Source organism: Sminthopsis crassicaudata, chromosome 3 (genome assembly GCF_048593235.1).
Source record: "Sminthopsis crassicaudata isolate SCR6 chromosome 3, ASM4859323v1, whole genome shotgun sequence".
NCBI lineage: Eukaryota > Metazoa > Chordata > Mammalia > Dasyuromorphia > Dasyuridae > Sminthopsis > Sminthopsis crassicaudata.
This window is the reverse complement of record NC_133619.1, coordinates 577,479,665-577,507,061: the sequence shown is the minus strand read 5'-3', so window position 1 is coordinate 577,507,061 and position 27,397 is coordinate 577,479,665. Positions and strand designations below refer to the sequence as shown.

The window sequence follows — 27,397 nt, the reverse complement described above, 5'->3', positions numbered from 1 at the left end:
TTCAGGATATCATAGAATTGGAAACTGTGACATATAAAGAGTTGCTATTTTTATACATTGGAAGGGTTGTGGTGGAGAAGAGAGAGATCTCTTCTGTTTTCTCAAACAGTAGAACCAGAATGAAAGAATGGAAATTTCCAGAAGATGGATTTTGATTTGGTTTGGTTCTTAGCAATTAAAATTATTGGAAAATAAAATGGTATGCATCAGAATGTGATAGAATACTATTGTCCTATAAAAACGATGAGAAGGATAATTTCAGAAAAACCTGAAAAATACAGACTCATGCAAAGTGAACAGGACACTACATAGCAAGAGCAATATTGTACAATAATCAACTATGACCGACTTAGTTATATTACACAATACAATGATTTTGTATGACAATTCTAAATGATGAAAAATACTATCCACCTCCAGAGAAAGAACGTATGGAATCTGAATATAGATCAGAGCTCATTATTTTTCACTTTGTTTTTTTATGTGATTGTTTTGGTGTATGTGTGTGTGTGTATGTGTGTGTGTTTGTGTGTGTTTTCCCAACATAACTAATAGGAAAATATGATGCATGATTGCACAAGTATAACCTATGTCAAATTGCTTACCATTTCAAAGAGTGAGGGAAAGGAATGAGCAAGATAATTTGGAATACAATTTTCTTTTTTTATTATACCTTTTTATTTAAAAAATATATGAATGGGTAATTTTTCAGCATTGATCCTTGCAAAACCTTCTGTTCCAACTTTTCCCCTCCTTCCCCCCACCCCCTCTCCCAGATGGCAGGTAGACCAGTACATGTTAAATATGTTAAAGTTTATGTTAAATACTATACACACACACACACACACACACACACACACACACACACACACATATCCATTCAGTTATTTTGCTGCATAAGAAGAATCGGACTTTGAAATAATGTGCAATTAACCTGAGAAGGAAAGCAAAAATGCTAGCGGACAAAAACAGAGGGATTGGAAATGCTATGTAGTGGTTCACACTCATTTCCCAGAGTTCTTTCTCTGGGTGTAGCTGGTTTTATTCATTATTAAACAAATGGAACCGGTTTGGTTCATCTTCTTGTTGAAGAGAGCCACGTCCATCAGAATTGATCATCATATAGTTTTGTTGTTGAAGTATATAATGATCTCCTGCTCATTTCACTCAGTTCATATAAATCTCTCCAGGCCTCTGAAATCATCCTGCTGGTCATTTCTTACAGAACAATAATATTCTATAACATTCATATTCTACAATTTATTCAGCCATTCTCTAATTGATGGGTATCCACTCAATTTCCAGTTTCTAGTCACTACAAAGAGGGCTGACAAACATTTTTGCACATAGGTCCTTTTCCTTTCTTTAAGATCTTTTTGGGATATAAACCCTGGATCAAAGGGTATGTACAGTTTGATAACTTTTTGAAAATAGTTCCAAATTGTTCTCCAGAATGGCTGGATGTATTCACAATTCCACCAATAATGTATCACTGTCCCAGTTTTCCCACATCCTCTCCAATATTCTGCATTAAATTTCCTTGTCATTCTAGCCAATCTGAGAGGTGTGTAGTGGTATCTCAGAGTTGTCTTAATTTGCATTTCTCTGATTAATAATGACTTGGAGCATCTTTTCATATAGCTAGAAATAGTTTCAATTTTATCATCTGAGAATTGTCTGTTCATATCCTTTGACCATTTATCAATTGGAGAATGGTTTGATTTCTTATAAATTAGAGTCAATTCTCTATATATTTTGGAAATGAGGCCTTTATCAGAACCTTTGATGTAAAAATGTTTTCCCAGTTTATTATTTCCCTTCTAATCTTGTCTGCATTATTTTGTTTGTATAAAAGCTTTTTAACTTAATATAATCAAAAATTTCTATTTTGTGATCAATAATGATCTCTAGTTCTTCTTTGGTCACAAATTCCTTCCTCTTCCACAGATCTCAAAGGTAAACTATCCTATTATTTATAATCTCATTCTTTATGCCTAGGCCATAAACCCATTTTGACTTTATCTTAGTGTACAATGTTAAGTGTGGGTCCATGCCTAATTTCTGCCATAATAATTTCCAATTTTCCCAGCAGTTTTTGTCAAACAGTGAATTCTTATCTCCAAAGCTTGGGTCTTTGGGTTTGTGAAATACTAGATTATTAAAGTTATTGACTATTTTATCCAGTGGACCTAACCTATTCCACTGATCAACTAGTGTATTTCTTACCCAATACCAAATGGTTTTAGTGATCACTGCTTTATAATATAGTTTTAGATGTGGTACAGTTAGGCCACCTTCATTTGATTTTCTTTTTTCATTAGTTCCCTTGAAAGTCTTGACTTTTTGTTCTTCCAGATGAATTTTGTTGTTATTTTTTCTAGGTCATTAAAATAGTTTTTTGGGAATCTGATTGATATAGCACTAAATAAACAGATTAGTTTAGGTAGTATCACCATCTTTATTATATTTGCTTGACCTATCCAAGAGCACCTAATATTTTCCAATTGGTTAAATCTGACTTTATTTGTGTGGAAAGTGTTTTGCAGTTTTACTCATATAGCTTCTGACTTTCTCTTGGCAGATAGATTGCCAAATATTTTATACTATCAGCAGTTACTTTAAATGAAATTTCTCTTTGAAACTCTAACTTGGATTTTGTTATCGATATATAAGAATGCAGATGATTTATGGGTTTATTTTTTATCCTGCAACTTTTCTAAAGTTGTGGATTATTTATAATAGTAGAATCTCTGGGGTTCTCTATGGATGCCATCATATCATCTGCAAAGAGTGATAATTTGGTTTCCTCATTACCTACTCCAATTTCTTTAATCTATTTCTCAACTCTTATTCCTGAAGCTAATATTTCTAATACAATATTGAATAGTAATGGTGATAGTGGACAGCCTTGTTTCATTCCTGATCTTATTGGTAATGCTTCCAATTTATTTATTTATTATTATAGCTTTTTTATTTACAAGATATATGCATGGGTAATTTTTCAGCATCGACAATTGCAAAACCTTTTGTTCCAATTTTTCCTCTCTTTCCCCCTACCTCCTCCCTTAGACAGCAGGTTGACCAATACATATTAAATATGTTAAAATATAAGTTAAATACAATATATGTATATATGTCTTTATAATTATTTTGCTGTACAAAAAGAATGGGACTTTGAAATAATGTAAAATTAACTGGGTGAAGGAAATCAAAAATGCAGGCAGACAAAAATAGAGGGATTGGGAATTCTATGTAGTGGTTCATACTCATCTCTCAGAGTTCTTTCACTGTATGTAGCTGGTTCAATTCATTACTGCTCTATTGGAACTGATTTGGTTCATCTCATTGTTGAAGAGGGTCATGTCCATCAGAATTGATCATCATATAGTATTGTTGTTAAAGTATATAAAGATCTCCTGGTCCTGCTCATTTCACTCAGCATCAGTTCATGTAAGTCTCTCCAGGCCTTTCTGAAATCATCCTGCTGGTCATTTCTTACAAAACAATAATATTGCCTAATATTCATATACTACAATTTATTCAGCCATTCTTCAATTGATGGGCATCTACTCAGTTTCCATTGTCCCAATAAACTTATCTTCTAATCTTATCTGCATTAGTTTTGTTTGTACAGCACTAAAACATTATTTTTAAAAAATCTGGTGACAAGGAGAATTTGGGCAAGTTAACTAGAAATGATTCCACATGCATATTTCTGTCCTAATAAAACTAATCTCTCACTGAGACAAATGATAAAAGAAAGAAAACTATGGAAAGCATTGTCATTATGGGAGAGAATCAAAGGACTTGGAAATAATGGAGTTTACCTATTTAGACTCAGAAAAGATTAGTATATCTAGGAACCAAAAGATGTTTAAAGTATAACTAGGAATTACCCTAAATGCTTATGTTGGAAGTCAGGAATCAAACAATCCATAGACTTGACAAAGAAGACATAAGTAAACTAACAAAATTCACTGACATTTAACCTTGTATAACATTTACCTTTCATTATTGGCTTCGCATAATGTAATCAATAATTAACACTTAACCATTAAAAAAAACTTACTCAAATATTAAATGTCAAATGTAGTAACATATAAAGGTCAATAAGTCAGTCACATGTCTGAAGACTATGTTGACTTAAAGAAAAGTATATGATCATGATATAGTATAAAATAAAGCCTCAAGGAGCCTGAGAGAAGTGGGAGCATCACTTCCTTCAGCTCCTCACTCAAACTACTCCACAACTCCTGTCTTCCTTTGATGGCGACCCTATTCCTCCTGCTCAACTCCTTGGACCTCTGCAAATTTATTCTTATAATTTTATAATTTCAAGTTTAGTATTTGATTGGGGGTTTTAAATTTGCTCTTTTTCTAGCTTTTTAAGTTGTAAGCTATCCACCTCACTTTATGGGGGAGTTTACCCCATTCACATTTATGGTTAAAATTACTTTTTCTGTATTACTTGTCATCTTATTAACCCCAACTTATGTTTTTTCTCCTTTCCTTCCCCTTTATCCCTCTACCCAGTATCAAACTTGTGAACACCATTTGCCTCACACACCCCTCCGTCTTTAGGACCCTTCCCCCCACCTGAGAGTTCCCTCCCCTTTTCTTTACCCCTTTTCTCACAATTGTGTTCCCTTCTATTTAGCTTATTCCTTTCCTTTTCACTTTTACCCCTCCCACTTTTCAATGAGGTGGGAGAAGTTTCTCTGTAAATCGAATATGTCTAATATTCTTCTCTTTAAGCCAATTCTGATGAGAGTAAGACACACACTAGCTTCATCCTCCTCCCTTCTTTCCCTTAGATATAATAGGTTTCCTTTGCCTCTTTGTGCGATGTAGTACCCCCACTTTACTCCTTTTCTGGTACAATTTCCTTTCCACCTATAGCTTCTTTTATTATAACAGTAAAACCAAATTTATACATGTATTCTTTATGTATATTCATAACAGAAATATAGTTCCCAAGATTTCATTTTACCTTTTTATATTTCTCTTGAGTCTTATACTTGGAGATCAAACTTTTTGTTTAGTTCTGTTTTTTTTTTTTTTTTTTTTTTTTTTCATCAGAAATAGATGGAATTCACCTATTTCATTGAATGCCCATCTTTTTCTCTGGAAAAACATGTTCATTTTGGCTGGGTAAGTTATTCTTGGCTGTATACCAAGTTCCTCAGGCTTTCAAAATATGAGATTCTAGGCCCTTTGATCCTTTAATGTGGATGCTGCTAGATCCTGAGTAATCTTTATTGTGGCTCCTCTGAATTTGAATTTCTTTTTCTAGCTGCTTGTAGTATTTTTTCCTTGGTCTGATAGTTCTGGAATTTAGCCACGATATTTTTTGGAATTTTGATTTTGGGATCTCTTTCAGTATGTGATCAATGAATTATTTCATTGTGTATTTTAGCCTATGTTTCTATAACACCTGGGCAGTTCACTTTAATGATTTCCTGAAAAATAGTGTCTAGGCCCTTTTTTTCATTACAATTTTCAGGAAATACAATAATCTTCAGATTATCTCTCCTAGATCTATTTTCCAGGCCTGTTGTTTTCCCAAGTAGTTAGTTCATATTTTTTCCTTTTTTTTTTTTTTTTTTTTTTTTTGGTTTTGTTTGACTGATTCTTGGTGTCTTCTCAAGTCATTCATTTCCATTTGTTCAATTCTGATTTTTAATGAATTATTTTCTTCATTTACTTTTTTATTTCTTTTTGTAATTGTCCAATTGAGTTTTAAATGAGTTGTTTTGTTCTATGGAACTTTTTTCCATTTCGCTAATTTTATTTTTTAGAGAGCTATTTTCTTTTTCCAGTTCACGAATTCTGTTTTTCAGGGAGTTAATGTCTTTATCCATTGTATCTTTTAATTAGTAGGATGATTTATCCATACCCTCTTGCAAAGCTTCCTTTCCTTTCCCCATTTTTCTTCTAGCTCTCTTGTGAGAACCTTTTTAATTTCTTCTATGAGAGCCTTCTGTGATTGGGACTAAATCATATCCTCCTTTGGGGTTTCATCTAGAGACAATCTGCTTTTAGTCTCCTCAGTGTTTGAAATCTGCTCTCTATAAGTATAGAAGCTCTCTATAGTTAGAGCCTGCTTTAACTTTTTATTCATTTTGACAAAAAAAAAAAAAAAAAAAAAAAAGAAATAAAGAAAAGAAACAAACAAAAAACAAAACAAAACAGAAAAACAACTGCAGCCTGCTTTTTGGGCACTATAGTATTATCAAACTTCCTCTACAGACAACAGGAAGTAGCAGTAAAGCAGCAGTTGGACAGCAATGGCTGCACTGAGTCTACATAGTGGTTGTGCTCTGAGAGCATGCTGAATCACTCTGGGTACTAGGTGGGTGTGGCCAGATCCCAAGAGACTCTATGGTTTCAGGATTATAGTCTTTACCCTCTGTGTTTATAGCTTCTCTGCTGATCTACTGACTTACTGCCAGAACAAAGTAGCTCACACTGTGGTAAAGTTCTCCCCTCAAATTTTCCACCAGCTGAGACCACACCCTGCCCCCCACCCCATATGTTCTGCATGAGCTGCCTTCTGTGCTCTCACTGCTTGCCTGAGGTCTGTGCCTGTTCTACTTGATCCTTATCCATGAGCAAAAACAGACCTTTTCTGGGGAATTTCGAGAATATCTTCTGTTGGCAAGTGTTGTACTCCCAATATGTGTGGGTTTTTAAGTCAAGCACTAATTCTGATGCCATTTCATGAAAGAAGTAGTTTGAGAGCAAGGAAAAGCTTAGATAAATAGATGCATGTGTCCTCTTCACCATCTTGGCTCCACCCTGAATTTGTGTTTTAATCTTGCCCTGTCACCATAGTAGCTTTCTATGGTAAAGGTTCTTCTTTATTTCTTGCTCATTTTCCTCCCCCTTTTTTTTTTGGTATTTCCTATTTTTTATTTTTAAATTGGAGCTCTGCTTTTGGGGCAAAGGTGGCATTGTCCCAAGATTCCTGTGCAGCTCTGAGCCTTGACTTTGAGTGCAGGGGCCTCTTGTAGTTGGAGGGGATAGCTTTATCTATTTTATCTTTCTTTTCAGAAAACCTCATAGTTTCCCAGAGTTTACCTTTTGATCTGGGACAGGAGGCTGCCCCCCAATTTCCCTTATATGTTTTTGAGCAGCTATGATTGTCATGCCAGGAAATTTTATAGTGGAGTCTTTAATTGGATGGAATATTAGAATAGATGACTTCTCAGATGTCTTTGAATTATGATTTTATGAGGGTAAAATAATAGTGGTTGATTGCATCTAGAAACCACCAAGTGAGTACCTATCCAGATAGAACTTCTAGGTAGATGAAATAATATTTTGATTGGAGGCATAATTAAGTAAACAACTAAAATGACTTTAGAACATTTTGGGAAATATGTTAACACACTATAGTGTGTATGGTGAGAGGTTTTGAAATGTTGCCATGCAAAAAGTAGATAAGGAGCTAATCTGGGAAAAGAATGATTTAGAGGAAACATGATGATGATTTCTTCACGACACTGATTTCTAAAGTACTAAAAGTAATGCATTATTTTTGTCTTGTATTAACCTATTAGTACTACCCTGGCAGCACTCTGATTGAAAGGAACACAGATTTTGGCAAGTTTTGATAGCAAGAGAAAACTGTGAGCATGGAAATATCTTCTCAGCATAAGAAATGGGGAAAATGAGTCCTGAATGTCCGTGAAGCCATTAGAAATCTAGGTGCAGGGTAATTAAAAGAGAAAGAGAGGCTCCACAAAGAAAACTGGAACTATGCCTAGGACATGTAAATTTTGTTTACTTAATAATTTTGCTTAGGGAAAATCATGGAAATTTAGTCAAGCTCTGTGGAATAATCAGACCTTGTTTGACTAGGTCTTGAATTAAATATTTTATGTTTCATAGTTTTCTGATAATGCCACTATTCCCTTACTTATCAGAAAGGTCCTAAAGTTGATCACAAATATATGACCAAAACCTTCCTGCTTGCTTGAACAGTGATTCTCAGGAAACCAATCCCATATTATTTGTTCATTCATTCTAGACCACTCAAGCAAATGGCAAAGTAGCTCTCTTACTGTTTCCTCTTGTATGACACAGAAACAATAATTATGCAAGAGAAGAAATTGTTTAATGCAAATAATGCTATTTGACCACATTGTTAATGTAAATTTATCCCAAGGCAGAGTCTGGAAAGGTAAGAATTTTTTTTTTAACTAGGAAGGAAAGAAAGGAGGAAGGGGGCAGGGAAGGAAGGAGGAAGGAAGGATAGGAATGAAGGATGAAGGAAGAGCAGAATTAGGGAGGGAAGGAAGAAAGGAAAGAAGGAAGAAAAGAAGAAGGAAAGAAAGAAGAGAGGGAGGGAGGGAAGAAGGAAGGGAAGGAAGAAGAAAAGAACAAGGAATAAAGGGAGGGAAGGAAAAAAACAGAGGGATGGAAGAAAAAAGAAAAAGGAAAGGGGGAGGGAATAAATACTTATTGAGCTTCTACTGTGTATCAGGCACTATGCTTAGTGCTTCATTAAAATCTCACTTAACTCTTACAATGACCTGTGAGATAGGTGTTATTATTATTATTATTAGCATTTTACAATTGAGAATTTGAGGCACAAAGATTAAGTGATTTTCTGAGAGTCACTCAGTTAGGAATTGTCTGAGATCAAATTGGAACTCAGGACTTCCTGACTCTTGGCCTAGAACTTTACCTTCTATGCCACCTAGCTGCCCTTTTAGGAAATGAGGTTTTATAAAATGGAAAATATATCAAGAATTTGAAAGGGAACTAAAGAGAAAGAATTAGGGGAAATACATAGGAAGTCAAATGATTTTCCTGGTGTAAGACCCTTTTTAAAATAAAAATAAACAAAAGAAAAACATAAAACAGTAGTATGAGAGCAGGAACAGCCCTAGACTAGGATTTAAAGGAATTTAGTTCAAAAATGCTAAAACTTTGCCAAGAATACAACAAATTTGACTCCCATTTTCTGTTCTGAATTTTTGTCTGTTCACTAGTGAAGTTCTAACCACTGGCCAAGGCTTTCTACTGAGACAATTCCCAGTCACCATTGAATCAAAAAAGCTGGATGCTACCATGGATAGTTAACACTTGAAATGTTTTGACATTAGAAACCAAGAGTTATTGGGTTGGGGTAAATGAGAACAATAGGAATGAAAGTATAAGGCTACAATAAAAACTTGACCATTTAGGATATAAGTAATTTTTGATGTTCAAATTTCTAAGAAATCTTATATAAATAATCTGAACATCTGTATCTTAAAATTGAGTTAGATGAATAGATTATCTCTCACTTAAGTATTGCTATTGTTGAAATAAACATTCCAGACATTTTATTTTAAAAGTGTATATTCATATTCTTTAAAAATATTTTTTTTTGAGTTCCAAATTCTCTTCCTCTATTTCGCCCTTCTCTCACCCATTGAGAACGCATGCAATATGATATCCATTTGAAGTCAATATACAAGTTCTTTTTAAACTTTGTGTTTTATTTGGTCGTTTTCATATAATAGAGCTTAGACAACATGTCATATGGGTTTATTTAGTTGTGGTAAGGCAGTTATTTTAAGTGAAGGAAATGTCTTCATGGTAGAATATCATGCAGACACAGCCCAACATGAGCTAAAGCTGACTAATGATCCCCACTGTCTGTTACATTAGGTGGCAAATTTTTGGCAGGGGGAGTTAACCAGAGGCATGTTACTTGATGATATGATCGGGAAACTTGAGGAGGTATTGTATGATTTTTAAATAATAGTTCTTTCAATGAGGTAAGCTGAAAAGGATTTCCTATGATGTATTCAAGTCAAGGCAAGTCATCAAATATTTCTTTTAACTCACTAGGTTTTGTGCTAAGTGTTAGTATTACAAAGAAAATAAAAAAGTTCCTGCTCTCAAGGAGGTCACATTTTAGTTGAGGATCCATTTAAATAAGTAAGTATATACAAGATATGTGTGTATGTATATGCATATATAGGGTAGTATAGATATATACATATATACATGTAAGCACACAGTTTTATATATATATATATATACATATATGCACATACATATTATATGGATGTGTGTATATATACATACAAAGAGAGAAGGAGAGGGAGAGAGAAGGAAGATGACCTCAAGATTTCAAAGGGGAAAAGAACTATCATCTGGAAAGACAGTAAAAGACATCCTGAAGTAGGTAGGATTTGATATGAGTCATGAAGGAAGGCAAAGAAAATAAGAGGTGAAGGTGAGGAGACAGAATATCCCAGATAATGCAAAGATGGTACAGAGAGGAGAGATGGATATCATGAACAAAGAACAACAAATAACCAAGTATAGCTGGATTGTAGAGTTCATAAAGAGAAATAAGATGTAGGAAAGTTGTAAAGGGAAGGGATTGGATTTCAAAGGGGTTTAAATATCAGAGGATTCTGTATTTGATCCTGGAATCATTGGAGTTTGTTGTGGGTGGATGTGAGAGGTAAAGATGGATGGCATGATCAGAGCTCAACTTTAGGAAAATCACTTTGGCAGCTGAGTGGAAAATATATATTTTTTCTTTTTTTTTTTCACTTTTTTTGTTTTTGTTTTTTATTAATTTTTATAATTAGAACATTTTCTTTGACAGTACATATGCATAGGTAAATTTTTTTTTACAACATTATCCCTTGTACTCCCTTCTGTTCCGAGGTTTCCCCCTCCTTCCCTCCACCCCCTCCCCTGGATGGCAGGCATTCCCATACATATTAAATGTGTTATAGTATATCCTAGGTACAATATATATGTGCAGAACCGAATTTTGTTGTTGTTGTTGTTGCAAAGGAAGGATTGTATTCACGAGGTAAAAATAATCTGGGAAGAGAAACAAAACAAAACAAAACAAAGCAAAACAAAACAAAACACAAACAAACAAACAAAAAAAAATGCTCACAGTTTACACTCATTTCCCAGTGTTCCTTTTATGGATATAGCTGATTCTGTCCATCATTGATCAATTGGAATTGGATTAGCTCTTCTCTATGTTGAAGATATCCACTTCCATCCGAATACATCCTCATACAGTATCATTGTTGAAGTGTATAATGATCCCCTAGTTCTGCTTGTTTCACTCAGCACCAGTTGATGTAAGTCTCTCCAAGCCTCTCTGTATTCCTCCAGTTGGTCATTTCTTACAGAACAATAATATTCCATAACATTCATATACCATAATTTACCCAACCATTCTCCAATTGATGGACATCCATTCATTTTCCAGTTTCTAGCCACTATGAAAAGGGCTGCCACAAACATTTTGGCACATACAGGTCCCTTTCCCTTCTTTAGTATTTCCTTGGGATATAAGCCCAGGAGTATGCACATTTTGATAACTTTTTGGGCATAATTCCAGATTGCTTTCCAGAATGGTTGGATTCTTTCACAACTCCACCAACAATGCATCAGTGTCCCAGTTTTCCCACAGCCCCCTCCAGCATTCATCGTTATTTGTTCCTGTCATCTTAGCCAATCTGAAAGGTGTGTAGTGGTATCTCAGAGTTCTCTTAATTTGCATTTCTCTCATCAGTAGTGATTTGGAATACTCTTTCATATGAGTGGAAATAGTTTCAGTTTCATCATCTGAAAATTGTCTATTCATATCCTTTGACCATTTATCAATTGGAGAATGGCTTGATTTCTTATAAATTAAAGTCAATTCTCTGTATATTTTGGAGATGAGGCCTTTATCAGAATCTTTAACTGTAAAAATGTTTTCCCAATTTGTTACTTCCCTTCTAATCTTGTCTGCATTATTTTGTTTGTATAAAAGCTTTTTAACTTAATATAATCAAAAATTTCTATTTTGTGATCAATAATGATCTCTAGTTCTTCTTTGGTCACAAACTCCTTCCTCCTGCACAAGTCCAAGAGGTAAACCATCCCATGTTCCTCCAATTTATTTATGATTTTGTTCTTTATGCCTAAATCTTGGACCCATTTTGATCTTACCTTAGTATGTGGTGTTAAATGTGGGTCCATGCCTAGTTTCTGCCATACTCATTTCCAGTTTTCCCAGCAGTTTTTTGTCAAATAATGAATTCTTATCCCAAAATTTGGGATCTTTCGGTTTGTCAAATACTAGATTGCTATTTTTATTCACTATCTTGCCCTGTGAACCTAACCTCTGCCACTGATCAACTAGTCTATTTCTTAGTCAATACCAAATGGTTTTGGTGACTGTTGCTTTATAATACAGTTCTAGATCAGGTACAGCTAGACCACCTTCATTTAATTTTTTTTTCATTACTTCCCTTGAAATTCTCGACCTTTTGTTGTTCCATATGAATTCTGTTGTTATTTTGTCTAGGTCATTAAAATAGTTTCTTGGGAGTCTGAGTGGTATAGCACTAAATAAATAGATTAGTTTAGGGAGTATTGTCATCTTAATTATATTCGCTTGGCCTATCCAAAAGCACTGAATGTCTTTCCAATTATTTAAATCTGACTTTATTTTTGTGGCAAGTGTTTTGTAATTTTGCTCATATAATTCCTGACTCTCCTTTGGTAGATCTATTCCCAAATATTTTATACTATCAACAGTTATTCTGAATGGAATTTCTCTTTGTATCTTTTGCTGTTTGATTGTGTTGGTAATGTATAAAAATGCTGAGGATTTATGTGGATTTATTTTGTATCCTGTGACTTTGCTAAAATTCTGAATTTTATTTCTAATAGCTTTTTAGCAGAGTCTTTGGGGTTCTCTAAGTATATCATCATGTCATCTGCAAAGAGTGATAGTTTGATTTCCTCATTTCCTACTCTAATTCCTTGAATCTCTTTCTCGGCTCTTATTGCCGAGGCTGGCCTTTCTAGTACTATATTGAATAGTAATGGTGATAGTGGGCAACCTTGTTTCACTCCTGATCTTACAGGGAAAAGTTCTAGTTTATCGCCATTACATATGATGTTTACTGACAGTTTTAACTATATGCTCGTTATTATTTTAAGGAATAGTCCATTTATTCTTATACTCTCAAGCATTTTTAGTAGGAATGGATGTTGGATTTTATCAAATGGTTTTTCTGCATCTATTGAGATGATCATATGGTTTTTATTAATTTGATTATTAATATGGTCAATTATACTAATAGTTTTCTTAATATTAAACCAGCCCTGCATTCCTGGTATAAATCCCACTTGGTCATAGTGTATTATCCTGGGAATGATTTCTGAAGTCTTTTTGCTAATATCTTATTTAAGATTTTAGCATCAATGTTCATTAAGGAAATTGGTCTATAGTTTTCTTTCTCAGTTTTAGACCTACCTGGTTTAGGTATCAGTACCACGTCTGTGTCATAAAAGGAATTTGGTAGGACTCCTTCAATCCCTATTTTTTCAAATAGTTTATATAGCATTGGAGTTACTTGTTCTTTAAATGTTTGGTAGAATTCACCTGTAAATCCATCTGGTCCTGGGGACTTTTTCTTAGGAAGTTGGTTAATAGCTTGGTCTATTTCTTTTTCTGAGATGGGACTATTTAAGCAATTTATCTCCTCCTCTGTTAATCTAGGAAGCCTATATTTTTGGAGGAAGTCATCCATTTCATTTAAGTCATCGAATTGATTGGCATAAAGTTGAGCAAAGTAGCTCCTAAGTATTGTTCTAATTTCCTCTTCATCAGTGGTGAGTTCTCCCTTTTCATTTTCAAGACTAACAATTTGCTTTTTCTCTTTCCTTTTTTAAATCAGGTTTACTAAGGGTTTGTCTATTTTGTTGGTTTTTTCATAGAACCAACTCTTAGTTTTATTAATTAATTCAATAGTTTTTTTACTTTCAATTTTATTAATCTCACCTTTTATTTTTTAAATTTCAAGTTTTGTGTTTGTATGGAGGTTTTTAATTTGTTCCTTTTCTAGTAATTTTAGCTGTAAGCCCAATTCGTTGGCCCTCTCTTTCTCTATTTTATGCAAGTAGGCCTGTAGAGATATAAAACTTCCCCTTATTACTGCTTTGGACTGTATCCCACACATTTTGGTATGATGTGTCATTATTGTCATTTTCTTGGGTGAAGTTATTAATTATGTCTATGATTTGCTGTTTTACCCAATCATTCTTTAGTATAAGATTATTTAGTTTCCAATTATTTTTTGGTCTATTTTCCCCTGGCTTTTTATTAAATGTAATTTTGATTGCATTGTGGTCTAAAAAGGATGCATTTACTATTTCTGCCTTACTGCATTTGATTTTGAGGTTTTTATGCCCTAGTATATGATCAATTTTTGTATAGGGTCCATGAACTGCTGAGAAGAAAGTATATTCCTTTCTGTCTCCATTTAGCTTTCACCAAAGATCTATCATATCAAACTTTTCTAGCATTCTATTTATCTCTTTGACTTCTTTCTTATTTATTTTCTGGTTTGATTTATCTAATTCTGATAGTGCAAGGTTGAGATCTCCCCTGAGTGGAAAATATTGATGGAATAGAGTATAGATTGTTAGAATAGATAGCTTAGAAATTAAAGGCAAAAACAAACTGAAAGGTCATTGTAATAGTGCAGGTATGAGATGAAGATGGTCAAAACTAAAATGGTGGCAGTGCAAAAAGAAATGAGCATATACATAAGATACTCTTCAGAGAATAACAAATAACAAGATTTAACAACAAAATAAGACATCCTGAGTAAGGGAGAATGAGATGTCAAAAATACCAAGGTAATAAGACCGGGTAACTGGCTTTCCAGTTTTACTTTCCATAGAAACAAGAAAATTCAAAAGAATTTTTGGTGGAATAATGAATTCTTTTTTGACATGTTGAGTTAGAGATGCCAATTGGACATCTAGTTTGAGTTAAAAAAAAATACAATAGGTTTTATGAGAAAATCAGGAGAGAGAATGTGAATGGATATATGGGTCTGGGAATCTTACCTATAGATTATAATTAAACCTATGTGAGCTGAATCACATCATCACATCAAATAAGTAGAAGAGAGCCTAGGATAAATTATTGGAGTTTACTCACTATTAGACCTACTGTTACTTAAATAAAGAACTAAGCAAAGAAGACTAAGAAATAATAATCTGCCAGATAAGAGCATTAAAATTAACAATGTCTTGAAAATCTAGAGAAGGGAGTGTATGTAGAAGAAGACAATTAATAATATCAAATGCTTTAGAAAAAGTAAAAATGATGAAAAGTGGGAAAAGATCCATTAGATTTGAGAAATAAGGAATCATTTTGAACTTTGGGGAAAGAAGTTTCAATTGAATAAAGTGGTTCATATGTCAAATTACAGAAGGTTTAACAGAGAATAAGAGGGAAGAAAGTGAAGGCACTTCACATATCTCAAAGTTTAGGGAGAAATATAATGTGATAGGTAGTAAGCTTATTTAGATTAACAGAGGGTACTTTTAAGATGAAAAACACATGAATTTGCCATTAGGTAACAGGGAAGGAAGAAGAGAAAGACTGAAAAAAAGAGAGATAAAATACTAGTGGTAATAGGAACAATTGACTAGAAAAGACCTGATGAAAGAGATCAAAGATGCATGTACAGGGGTAGACATCAGGAAGGAGAAAATAGTATTCTTTATTTGGAGCAGAAATGAAGGATTAAATAAATATTGGGAGAAGATGTCTGAATGATGAGAAGATAAGGAAGATGGAGATTTTTTTTTGACAAATGGCCTCATTTTTTTCCAGTACAACATCCAAAAAGATCATCTTCAAAGAAAGCTGAGAAATTGTCTGTTGTAGGAGACTTGAGGAAAGAGAAGAATTAGAATATTTCTTTAGAGACTGAGATAGGGCATTGTTTATGAAGGAGTAGAATGATTGCCTTGTTGCAAGAAGCTAGTGGAGCTTAGATAATATAAATTTGTTGTAAACTCTATCAGCATGGTATCTGTGTTTTTTTGTCACTTCAATAGCATATTAATATGAGGCAAGAAGATCTTATATTAGAATAATCTAGGATTGGGATTTGGCAAAAATGGGGCAAGACATTTGAGAGTATTAGCAAGTATATAGTTGAACTGTTTCACCAATAGTTCAAAATGAGAAAGGGAGGAACAGCCTTTGCAGGGATCCTAGTCTGGAAAAATGAAAAGTAAAGTGAATGGAGATCATAGTGAGGAGAAATATTAGGGCTACTGATCATAATGCACAGGAAAATATGAGAGATTATTCAAAGAAATCTCAGAGTTCATGACATGGAAATAGGATATTTGTGGATGATTGTAAAGGGCTGAAACTCTGAGTTGATGCACTGAGGTCAGACAACCTAGCACTTAAAGCTAATTAACGATTGGACAATACTCTATTAGCATATTGGAAAAAGGCCCTTCCCACTATTTTGTGCTGGTTCAATCTTTTGGTATATACAGAGAATTGTGGGAAGGATGAGGGGGTGGAGTAAGTAAGACAGAATCACCTTGGGCAGGAGAAAAAAAGGGAGGAGAGGTTGTGCTGATCCTGCATCAATCCAATTCACTTCTACCCCTAAGACCAAGAATAAATCCAAAGGACTTTTGTTTATCCTAACTCTAGCTGATTCTACATTATCCAGGGTGCTAACTCGGTCTTCACAGATGATGTTACCATCAAAGTTATTACTTCTAAATGTAGTTAAGTGGGATTGAGAAGTGCTTCATGATGATTGAATAACTAGAGCAAGGAACTTAGGAGTAAGCAGCAAAATTTATGTTGTAGTACACTTTTGTGAGGAAAAGATTTAGGAAGGAAAGACTATAAGACAGGCAATGAAATCACTGAAGAAAGTGGAAATTTCAATGATAGCTCAGGATAACTAAGATGGGTGGGAATATGTTAAAAGAGGAAGAAGAGGAAGGGGGAAAAATGAATTAAAGGTGCAATGATAGTATTTCCAAATAAAATAATGACACTGTAAAAAAGGAGGCCAAAATGTCAGCCATTATCTCACAAGAAGGAAATAAGCATTAAGTGCCGACTATATGTCAGGTACAGTGTTATGTGTTTTACAAATATTACTTCAGCTGGTGCTTACAACAATCTTGTGAGATCGTCGCTAAAATCCTCATTTTGCAGGTGACAAAAATGAGTCAGAAGTTGTGCTTTTTCCAGAATCACAGAGTTGTGTCTGAGTTGTGAATGCAGGTCTTTTTAATTCCAGGCCTAGTGTGCTATCAGACTGACAGAGCTGTCTGTTCATCTGACAATTATAGAATATTAAAACTTCAAAGAACCTCAGGTTCATTCTGGTACAACCCTCTAATTTTTCACATGAAGAGAAAGACCTAAAGAGTCAAAATGACTTGTCTGAGGCTTTATACAATGAATGAATAAAAGAATGGCAGTCAGGATTCTGTAGTGGAATGAACTCCAACCCTGGGTCATAGGACTTTGCTTCAAATCCAGACAAAATGATTTATTACCTGGGTGACTTAACAAGTCTCTTAAATTCACTGAGGTTTAGTTTCCTCATCCAAAGACCTCTAAGATCTCTATAAAATCAATTATTTTATAATTCCAGAACTCAGGATTTTCAATTCATTTTTCATTCCACCACTCCTTCCTCAATCCTTGGTTACATTTCTTTGTTCTCTTATCAAGATCCTGAGTTTTGCTTTAGAGAGTACTGGATGAAATTAATGGTTCACTGATGACTTAAAATGACATTCCTAAAGACTAGGAATGTACCAAAATCTTAATTTGTCTCTTAATCATTCACTGTTCTATACTAGGGGTTCTCAAATACGTCTTGCGGGCCAGATGCAGCGGGCTGAGGACGTTTATGCGGCCTGCCTGGTTATGGCAAATGGGCTGAGGGGCAGAGACAGAGTGTGAGTTTTTGTTTTTACTATAGTCCAGCTCTCCAACAGTCTGAGGGACAGTGAACTGGCCCCCTATTTAAAAATTTTGAGGACTATTGTAATCTATACCATTTATTATTAGAAAATTTAAGATGTATGCATATCTATACTAAAAGACCACCCAGGAAACTGACTTTTTTATTGGAATATGAAATTATTTTGATTCAGGTCACTTTTTTATTAGACTTTTTTTTTTTTTGAAGTGGCAATTGGGGTTGTGACTTAAGTGCCCAGGGTCACACAAGTAGGAAGTGATAAGTGTCTGACAACAGATTTGAACTCAGGTCCTTCTAACTTCAGGGCTAGTGCTTTATCTAGTGTTCCACTTAGCTGCCCCTTTTTATTAGATTCTGTACAAGCCAATGGGAATGATGGTAGTCAGGAATATTAAAAATTATGATATAAGATAATGATTATAATGTATCCTTATGAGAATTGTGAAGATTTTTTTACTGCTCAGGTTTGTGAGTATTATTATATCTGTAACTCAGTCACCTTTGCTGTATCATAAAAGTGAATTTGATAGACTATTTTTAATATTAACAATGAGGATATTATATTGCATGTTTTTGTTCAATCATTTCAATGATGTCCTACTCTTTATGACTCCATTTGGAATTTCTGGTAAAAAATATTGGAATGGTTTATCATGTCCTTCTCTAGCTCAGTTTTCAGATAGTGAAATTGAGATAAACAGGGTCAAGTGACTTGCCCAGGGTCACACAGTTAGTAACTGTTTGAGGCCAGATTTCAAATCAGATCCTCTTGATACCACGTCCAGGGCTCTATCCATACTGTATCATAGAGCCAGCTTAATAGGACAAAAGTTGGTTTAAATGTGAAAGACTATGTGCATATATATACCATACATGTAAAATTTATTTTTCCTGTATCTGTAAATAGAAGTTCAAGTGAAAGTCTATATGTATACAAATATCCACACAAAGAACACTGAATTGTTTATGTAATTGTTTCAGCATACAAATTCTTTTTAGGAATTCATCTAAGTAATGACTTTCCAAATGTCCAATCAGCTGTTTTCTATTTACATTTTCAATAAAAATTGGGGCTCAGGTTTAAGGTGTCATATGAATGAAACCAGCCCACTTTCCTTCTAAAGAATTGCAGTGAAAGTCAATGTTTGCTTCCAGTGACCTTTATTTTTAACACAGCTATTATGTAAATAATATGGTCTTTTGAGACTTTCAAATCACCTCAAATTAAGGCTTCCTTTCCTTTTTGTAAACAAACTCAGAGATATCTTCTCTCTCTAAGTCTGCATGAGTGTGTGCTAACTATTTGTTTGTCAGGTTCTAACTTTTATGATTTCTTACTATTGCTGCTTTGCTATTTACAAGCCTTTGCCAGTCATAGTTTAGGAGGGGAGCCAAGATGGTTTCTTGATTAAAGCATTTGTGCAACCCTGAAAAAAATGGTGATTGTAGACTCCCTATAAATTGCAACCCATTTTCTAAATCAGTCAGTTGGAAAAACCGGACAGAATCTTTAAAATACAAGGGCATAGTTTCCCTTAGGGGTATAATGAAGTAAAATGATGGCTGCCTTTTAAATTAAAAGCTGAAAAACAAAACAAAACAAAAATAAAAAAACAAAACAAAACAAAACAATCTCACTAAACTTAAAAAAATTCTTTTTACCATTAACTAAATTTTAAAATATGATCAAATTATGTCTTTTTTTCTTTTTAAAGATCATAATAGATTTAGAGCTGGATGAGATGTGAAAAGTCATTTTCTCATTGGAGGTCCATACAGATACCCTTTGTTTTAGATATGAAGAGAGTAGATCTTCAAGAAGCAAAGTGACAAATAAGTCACAGATAATGGCAGAACCAATACCAAAACCCATACCTCTTGATTCATTAACAATTAGCTACATTTTATGTTTAAAAAGCACTTTTTCAAGGGCAGCTAGGTGGCACAGTGGATAGAGAACCAGCTCTGGTCAGGAGGACTGGAGTTCAAATCTGGGCCAAGACACTTAATACTTCCTAGCTGTGTGACCTTGTGCAAGTCACTTAACCCCAATTGTTTAAGCAAAAAATAAAATAATAAAAAAGCACTTTCTCATCACCCTCACCTATTAAAACCCTTAAATTCAAGGTCCAGCTCAGGTGTAACCTCCATGAGGAAGGCTTACTAATTTTCCATGGCTAAAAGTATTCAAATCTTCTTAGCAAAAGGATTCTTTTTTAATATTAATGACCTTTTTTTAGTGTCAAGGACCTCTTAAAACAGAGTTTTACTTTTATACTACTCTGAAAAGCAGAGTTGTAAAGGAAACCAATAATACTGAAATCAAGACATGTTTTTCCCCATCCAAGTTCATGGAGTCATTGTAATCTATCTATGGATCTATGTACTCTAGGTTAAGAAACCTTAAGAAATTCTATCTTACAGGACTTTATAGAGTTTTTTCCTTTGGCCTTATATTCTACTGTATATTACATTTACTTGAATGTAATTGAATCTCCTTATATAAAGTTGCAACCTACTCAAGAATAAGAATTGTCTATTTCTAGTATATATCACAATGTTTTTGACATAATAGGCATTATTTAATAAATGTGGCTTAAAACGAATGAGAATAAGTAATATGCAAAAAATCATGTCAAAGAACTGGAATCAAAAGGCCATTTCATGATGAAATGAAATGAAAAATAAAGGAACTTCTAAGGCCCCTTTTCTGAGCAAAGCTTTTCCTTCCATATCTTTGAAATGCTTTCTAACAGAAATGATGACTTCCAGGATGTCCTTTAGCTTGGAAGCTTATTGGAGAGCATTTAAGTTACTGAGGGCTGAAAATGTACACATCTGGAAATCCTTGTAGCCTATTCATACCCACCATTCACCTCTCCATTGTCCTTTGGGTGACTCCAAACTTTAATTATTTAGAGACCATAATGTTCCATGATCTGGAGTTAGGCAGCATTATGATGTTAAAAAGATGGATCTTTGCTTCAGCTTATGGTCATTAAGAACACTGGGGTACTTTCCCAAATGGAATCAAGCCCACTCCTCTGCCTCTTATTAGGTTCTTGGCCCAGTTCTTTGTCAATTTGTAATATTTTTACAAAATATACAGATTCATAGTTGATGTTTCTGGATTGCCTAACAGCATATCATAATCTGGAGTGTAGCTTTACTTTATCTATTTCCCCCCCTTGTAATTAGTTTGATTGAAATGTCATCACAATAATCCTTACACATTTCAAGAATATTTTTAATGAAATTAGACAAACTGATAGGGTTTGAAAATGATATTCCATAGCAGATATCATCTTTAAAATCAATTAATTAAGTGAAAGATGCAAGGAATAATAGATTTTACCTTATTTGTCTTGGTAAACCATGAAAATAATTAATTCAATAATGTCAAATGACATCTTAAGTTTTTTCCCCATAAGATGTCTCCAATACATGTGTTAAAATTATATAAAAATTGTAATTAAACTTTTAAAATTAAAACATAGGATGATCAATGCTCAAAAACTCTGGCAATCTTTAATTACCAAAAGTTTCCTCCCTACTTCCTTAGCTATATAATAGTATAACAGAATAATCTTGTTTATTTTAATTCCCTTTGAGATTGCTCATTTTAAATATTTATCTTCTAATTAGACTAAATAGATCTGAGATATTTTTACTCAAAAACAAACAAATCAATAATAGCATCATACCTCAAATTCTGAAGTGTGAAATTATAAGATTTTTTTAACATTTATTTTCTATTTTCCTTCTCATACTGAAGATACTAATGGTAGGAATATAACTAGGAAAATTTTCAATTGAGATTTTAAAAAATAGTATGGAAGGAGTTGTGATAAAGTTGCCCGGTGAGCAATACAGAAAAGGGGACTGTCTGTCCCCAGCCCCTATTGGTTTTGGATTAAAACTGGAAGAGGAATGTTATGCTGATGGGACAGAATAAGCCATAATGGTGCAGGTATGGAAATGAAAGTTATCAGAAAGGAATTATAGCTTCCACTCCCAATATTAATACCCTGCTTCTCTCCTAAACTGAATAAAGTTACATATATCTTCCAAATTATTGTCTTTTAAATACAATAAAATAGCCATCATGTCATTGCTTTCCTTGTAAATCTACCTAACTCTTAAAACTGATATTTGTATGGAGCATGATTTTGAAATCTTTCATCATCTTTGTCTTAATTTCATTAAGACCTAATTTTTAACCATTTCTCACTTATATTGAATTTAAGTTTCCTATTACCCATCTTCATTCCTAACTTCCCTATATTTAGATAGTTTATTTTAATAGAAAAATAAAAGATAAAATAGGAATAGAGTAATCCTCTCTTCTCTGTGTTTCCTGTTATTTTTATCCCCTTCACTGCAAGTTATGGTGCGATATATTTGTGGTCTTCTTTAACACTAATATAGGCCAAGGAAAAGCATCAGACATATACTAAATGCTTACTATGTTCCAGGCTCTGAGTTAACATTGATGAAAAAATTGTTTTAGTTGCCATTGACATTCACCATATATTCATACCATAAATACTAAAATTAAATTTTCCCAGTAATGATTAGAATGTTAAAAAAAATTCCCAGTTGCTTCATCTTAGAGTGTTGCACTCACTTAACCACAATATTTCATTCCTTAAAATGATGTAAAAGACATTTTCAAAAGCTTCTTCTTCTTCTTTAAATGGAATGGGAGCAACAAAATCCTCTGGAAAGGAAGTACTATGTAAATTCTAAAGTTTTAATTAATATTTTCTCTCAGGAATATGCATTACTTGAGATTATATTTCTGAGTTTTTTATTCCTGACAATCTTTTTTAATTATTCATGGTTCTAAATATACAAGGATTATCACAATAGAAAATGGAATTTTTATTCAGTTCCCTTCTAAGGAGTAAAGGAAAATTGTGTATATGATTTCCAAATGCTTCACATGGTGCTAGTTTGATGCCTTTTCCCATTTTTAATATTAAAGAAGACATATTGATACATTATAAATAAGTCTTTAATGTTGAAAAGGGGAACCACTTCTACTGCCAGTATTGCTCTAGGGAACAAATGAAAGATGTGGTCATTATTCTAGAAATTCTTCCTAATGGCTAAACATTCTTCCTGCCTTACTTTGTTCTCTTTCCCTACTTTCTTCCTCCCCTTCTCTCATTTTCTCCAAATCCAAGAATGTAGCACAAAAAAAGAAATCATGGAAATTGTGTGATTACCTGTATATCATAGGTCATCAGACTTAACTTCTTTGAATCATGGCCCCAATTTTGTCCTTCACCTAACAATCAAATTCTGAGTCCAGATACAATCCATTATACAAACAAAAACAAATTAAAACAAACAAACAGACATTTAAAAAATACAGCAACAGCTGGGTACTGGTTTGGGAGTATTTGAAATATAGACAAAATTATGTGAACCTAGGGACCATTTTAGCCATCCACAAGCATTAAGGTATAATGCATGGCCCAGAGAAGCTGTCCAAATAAGCATCTGTTGAGTGAATGAATGATACCCCAGAAATCATTTATCAATTTGCATGTAATTTCAATTGGTAAAAAACAGCATGATGTAGTGATCAAAGAGCTTGTCCTAGAGGCAAAAAGATGTAGGTTCAAACTTTGACTTTTATACATACTGGCAGTACAATACATGGCTGAGTCACTTAACCTCTCCATCTTGGGTAACTCTCTAAAATGGTGAATTTTAAAGAAGGTTTTGACCTTCATTGTCAAATATAGTTTCATCATTCCACAATTCCCTTTTTTTTTTGAAATCCTTGCTTTCATAAAAAAAAAATCTTTATTTTTTGTTTATTACAGAATCTCTACAGTTAGGTCTATAGTTAGGATTAACTACAGTTAGTTCTTGTCTTTTTTTTTTTTTTTTTTTTTAAGTTAGGCTATCAATCAATAAGAAAACTGATTAAACTCCAATCAGATCGAGGGTACTATGACAGACAGTTTATTCTAATGTAGATGTATATGCCTTGGTAATAAATGAAGCCATATTGCTTTGTTATAAATAAAAGATAGTTACAGATAGAAAGACCTTGAATTAAAATTATGCTGGAATATCTGCCCCTACTACTCTAGCCCAGCCTGGCTGTTTGCCCTCTTTATCAGTCATTTCTGAAGATTAAATATTAAACTAGAACTTCAGTTGAACAACATTTACAAGTGACATTATCTGTAACTCATTTTCCATAACTTTATTTCATCAGTAGCCATAGTTGGAAAGCATATGTTTGCTAACCATAAATTGGGAAAACTTTAAAAGTTCTTGTCATGTATGACTAGTTGAATATTTTTGTTTCTTAATGGAAATGTCTTTCATCAGCTTCAGGGAACATTAAGGTTGAACAAAGGTTATAGACATGCAACTCTCTGGATATATTTTTGGCAAAGACCCTGCACTAAATTTTGAAAACATAGTTTTTTTTTGTGTTTTTTTTTCTGTCAGATATGTTTTCATACTCAATATAGTTGCTTCACTAGAAGAAATGACTTTAATCATGTCATATGGAACAGATATATATATATATGTATATATAAATATATATATTACACATATAAATATATATATTATGTTGTTAAAAACCAATAAATACCATTTTTAAAGAACAAAGTGAATTATTGTTGATTAAATAGTTTGAATTTATCAGGATTATTAAATACAATGTGCTTAGATTTATATGCTTATAGTAATATGATCAATCAATTCAGAAATATTTAAAAATACTACATGATGATTGACACTATGCTAAATTTGGGGACACATATTCAGACAAAAAAAATGGTAAAAACAACCTCAGCCTTCCCTCAACTTATATTCTAGTGTAGGATATGATATTTAAGTAAACAAGTACATAAAAGATACATTCATAAAAATTAGCAAATAAATGTAGAGGAAAGGGTTCTAGCTGTGGAGGAGTCCAGGAAAGACCTGAAGAATATGGTAATTTAAGTGTTCGAAGGAAGTCAGGAAAGCTAAAAGCAATGGTAAGGAGGCAGAGCATTTCATGCATGCATGAGATTCAGTCAATGCAAATGTCCAAAATTCTGAGATAGACTTTTTCACTTCAGGTCTTTCTGATTTTGAGTCCAAAACTTTACCTGTTATATGACACCCCCATTTTATGTGATTTATATTTAAAATTCAAAGTTAATACATTGACAACTTACAGAACTTTACGGTCCATATCCTAAGGACATGTTATACCTAATGTTACAATAAAGGAAGTTGTGAGAAACACAACTAAGTTCATTTGATTAATTAAATTAATTAACTTCATTAAATGAACTCAATTCATAAAAAAAAAAAGTTAAAAGGTCATATTTTAGCATGGATCAATATGTTAAAAATGTTTTGACAGTGAATACAGATAATATAGATTTGTTGTGTGCACAGCCTATTATATAGCTATTTGCCTGTAGCAACAATTTTTTGTCAAAGACTTTTTATTTGCACCCTGCTTAACCTATAGACTTAATCCTGGAGTGGAGTAGGATATATGTGATTTGTAAAATTATTTAATAACAACAGGTATAATTTTAAAATGTTTCAAAGTTTCCATAATATTGTGAATACTTTGTTTTGATTTTAATCTCTTAATAATGGCATAATGGATACTATGGATATTTTTATACTTATTTTTCATATAAAAAACTGAGTCTCAGAGGGGTTAAATGATTTGAACTAGAGAAAATAGTGAATATAATAATTGACCAGATAAATGTATCAATAAGCATATGTAAAACCCTTCCATATTAGTCATTTTACATAAGAAGATTCCAATAAAAGAAAGTGAAAATACCATGCTTTAGTTTGTATTCAAGCAATATCATTTATTTCTCTTGAGGCTCATAATATACCTCATAATTAATCCTTTGGGATTGTCTTGCATCATTGTATTGCTAAAAATAGCTAACTCATCCATAATTCTTCAATGTACCATATTGCTGTTATTATATACAACATTTTTCTTATTTATTCACTTCAGTTTGCATCAGTTCATGTAAGTCTTTCCAGGTTTTTCTGAAATCATCCTGCTTGCTATTTCTTTTAACACAATAATATCCAATCATGGTTATGCATCACAACTTGTTTAACCATTCCCCAACTGATGAGCATCTTTTTGATTTCTTATTCTTAGCTACCATTTAAAAATTTACCATAAATATTTTTGAACAAATAGCCCCTTTCCACTGCGTCATCCTTTTTTGATGTCTTTAGAATATAGATCTAGCAGTAGTATGTCTGGTTTAAAGGATATATGCAGTTTTATAAGGAGTTTACATTTTAATGTGGGAAGATAACATAAAAAGAGAGTTGAAAAGTATGTGTGAGGAGAGGGAAATAGTGGCAAAATAAAGTGCTTCAATTAACTTCCTTATGTGATCAACCAATGTTAATAACTCAAATTTCATGATGTGATTGAAGAACTTATTTCCTTCTCTCAAAGAAGTAAGGAAATATATATTTTAAGATCCATTTCCATTGTTGCTCTCTCTTGCATTTTTTCTATCATTTGTTCTTAACATTCTCTAATTTCATCTAGTGGGTTAAGGGTGGCAGAAACAATTGCTCAATTTTTCCTTGCTTTACAAAAATGGTTCTTCTGAAAAACATAATCCTTGAATGAGAGGAGGAAAGAGCCCAGTAGATAATGACCAACACCTAAAAAATATATATGACATTCTTAGATGTCTTAATGATGATTTACTTAAAAAAAAAAAAAAAAAAAAAAGTATAAAGTTCAGGCTAGCTCCCTGGAGGCCTCAGGAACAGCTGGAATCAGGATAAGTAAAAAAAAAAGTCTTTGGGCTTTAGGGGGAAAAGTTAAGGAAACAGACAAACTGCCACAAGGCTTGCAACCAACTTCTCTTCTCCTGGTCCTGCTGCAAAGTAAAGTTCTCTCACCTCTCTCACACCCCCCCCTCTAATCCTTACCTATAATTCTCTTAACCCCTAACATTGAGAATTAACTGTGAGAAGAACAATTCCAAACATGCTAATAGAGTCATTGTCCAATAGGTAATTAGCCTTAAGTGTTCATTTGTCTGATTCAAATGCAACCATTCAAAGTTTCAGCCCTTTACATCTCCTGCTTTCTTTTGTTTTAGAACACAGATGGTCATGCCATCCCTGACTTCTTGGGGAGGTGAGAACCCCAAAAAAGGAGATGATCACAACCTCCCTGACTTCTCAGGAAGGGAGGTGAAAGCACTAAAAAGGAGATGATCACAACCTCCTTGACCTCTCAGGAAGAGAGATGAAAAACACCAAAGGAAAGTGGGGAGTCAATCCAGATATAGTTAGTGGGTTTCTAGGCCTGAGGGTCTTACTACAAATCCATCAGCATGAGAGGTATTACACAAGGACATAGCAATAAAGCACAGGCTAGCAGTGATGACTATTCCCACAGCCAATGCAGGCTCAATGTGGTATAACAAACATGAATTATACATGCAAGTAATGATATAACAAACAACATAAATCAATATGTTGTTGTAAAAGATTTCCAGAAGTCCTAGGAAGGTATGTAGATAACAATCACACATATGCCTCCT

At 33.4% G+C, this 27,397-nt stretch overlaps 1 long non-coding RNA gene across 1 annotated transcript in view; it reads left to right on the top strand.

Moving 5' to 3' along the window:
• LOC141563580 (uncharacterized) overlaps positions 1-27,397 on the top strand; it is a 247,753-nt gene that overhangs the window by 74,347 nt on the left and 146,009 nt on the right. Inside the window, exons 2-3 of the long non-coding RNA XR_012488460.1 lie at positions 13,535-13,647; positions 17,686-17,784. This is a non-coding gene — a long non-coding RNA (uncharacterized LOC141563580). The remainder of the gene's footprint in view (positions 1-13,534; positions 13,648-17,685; positions 17,785-27,397) is intronic.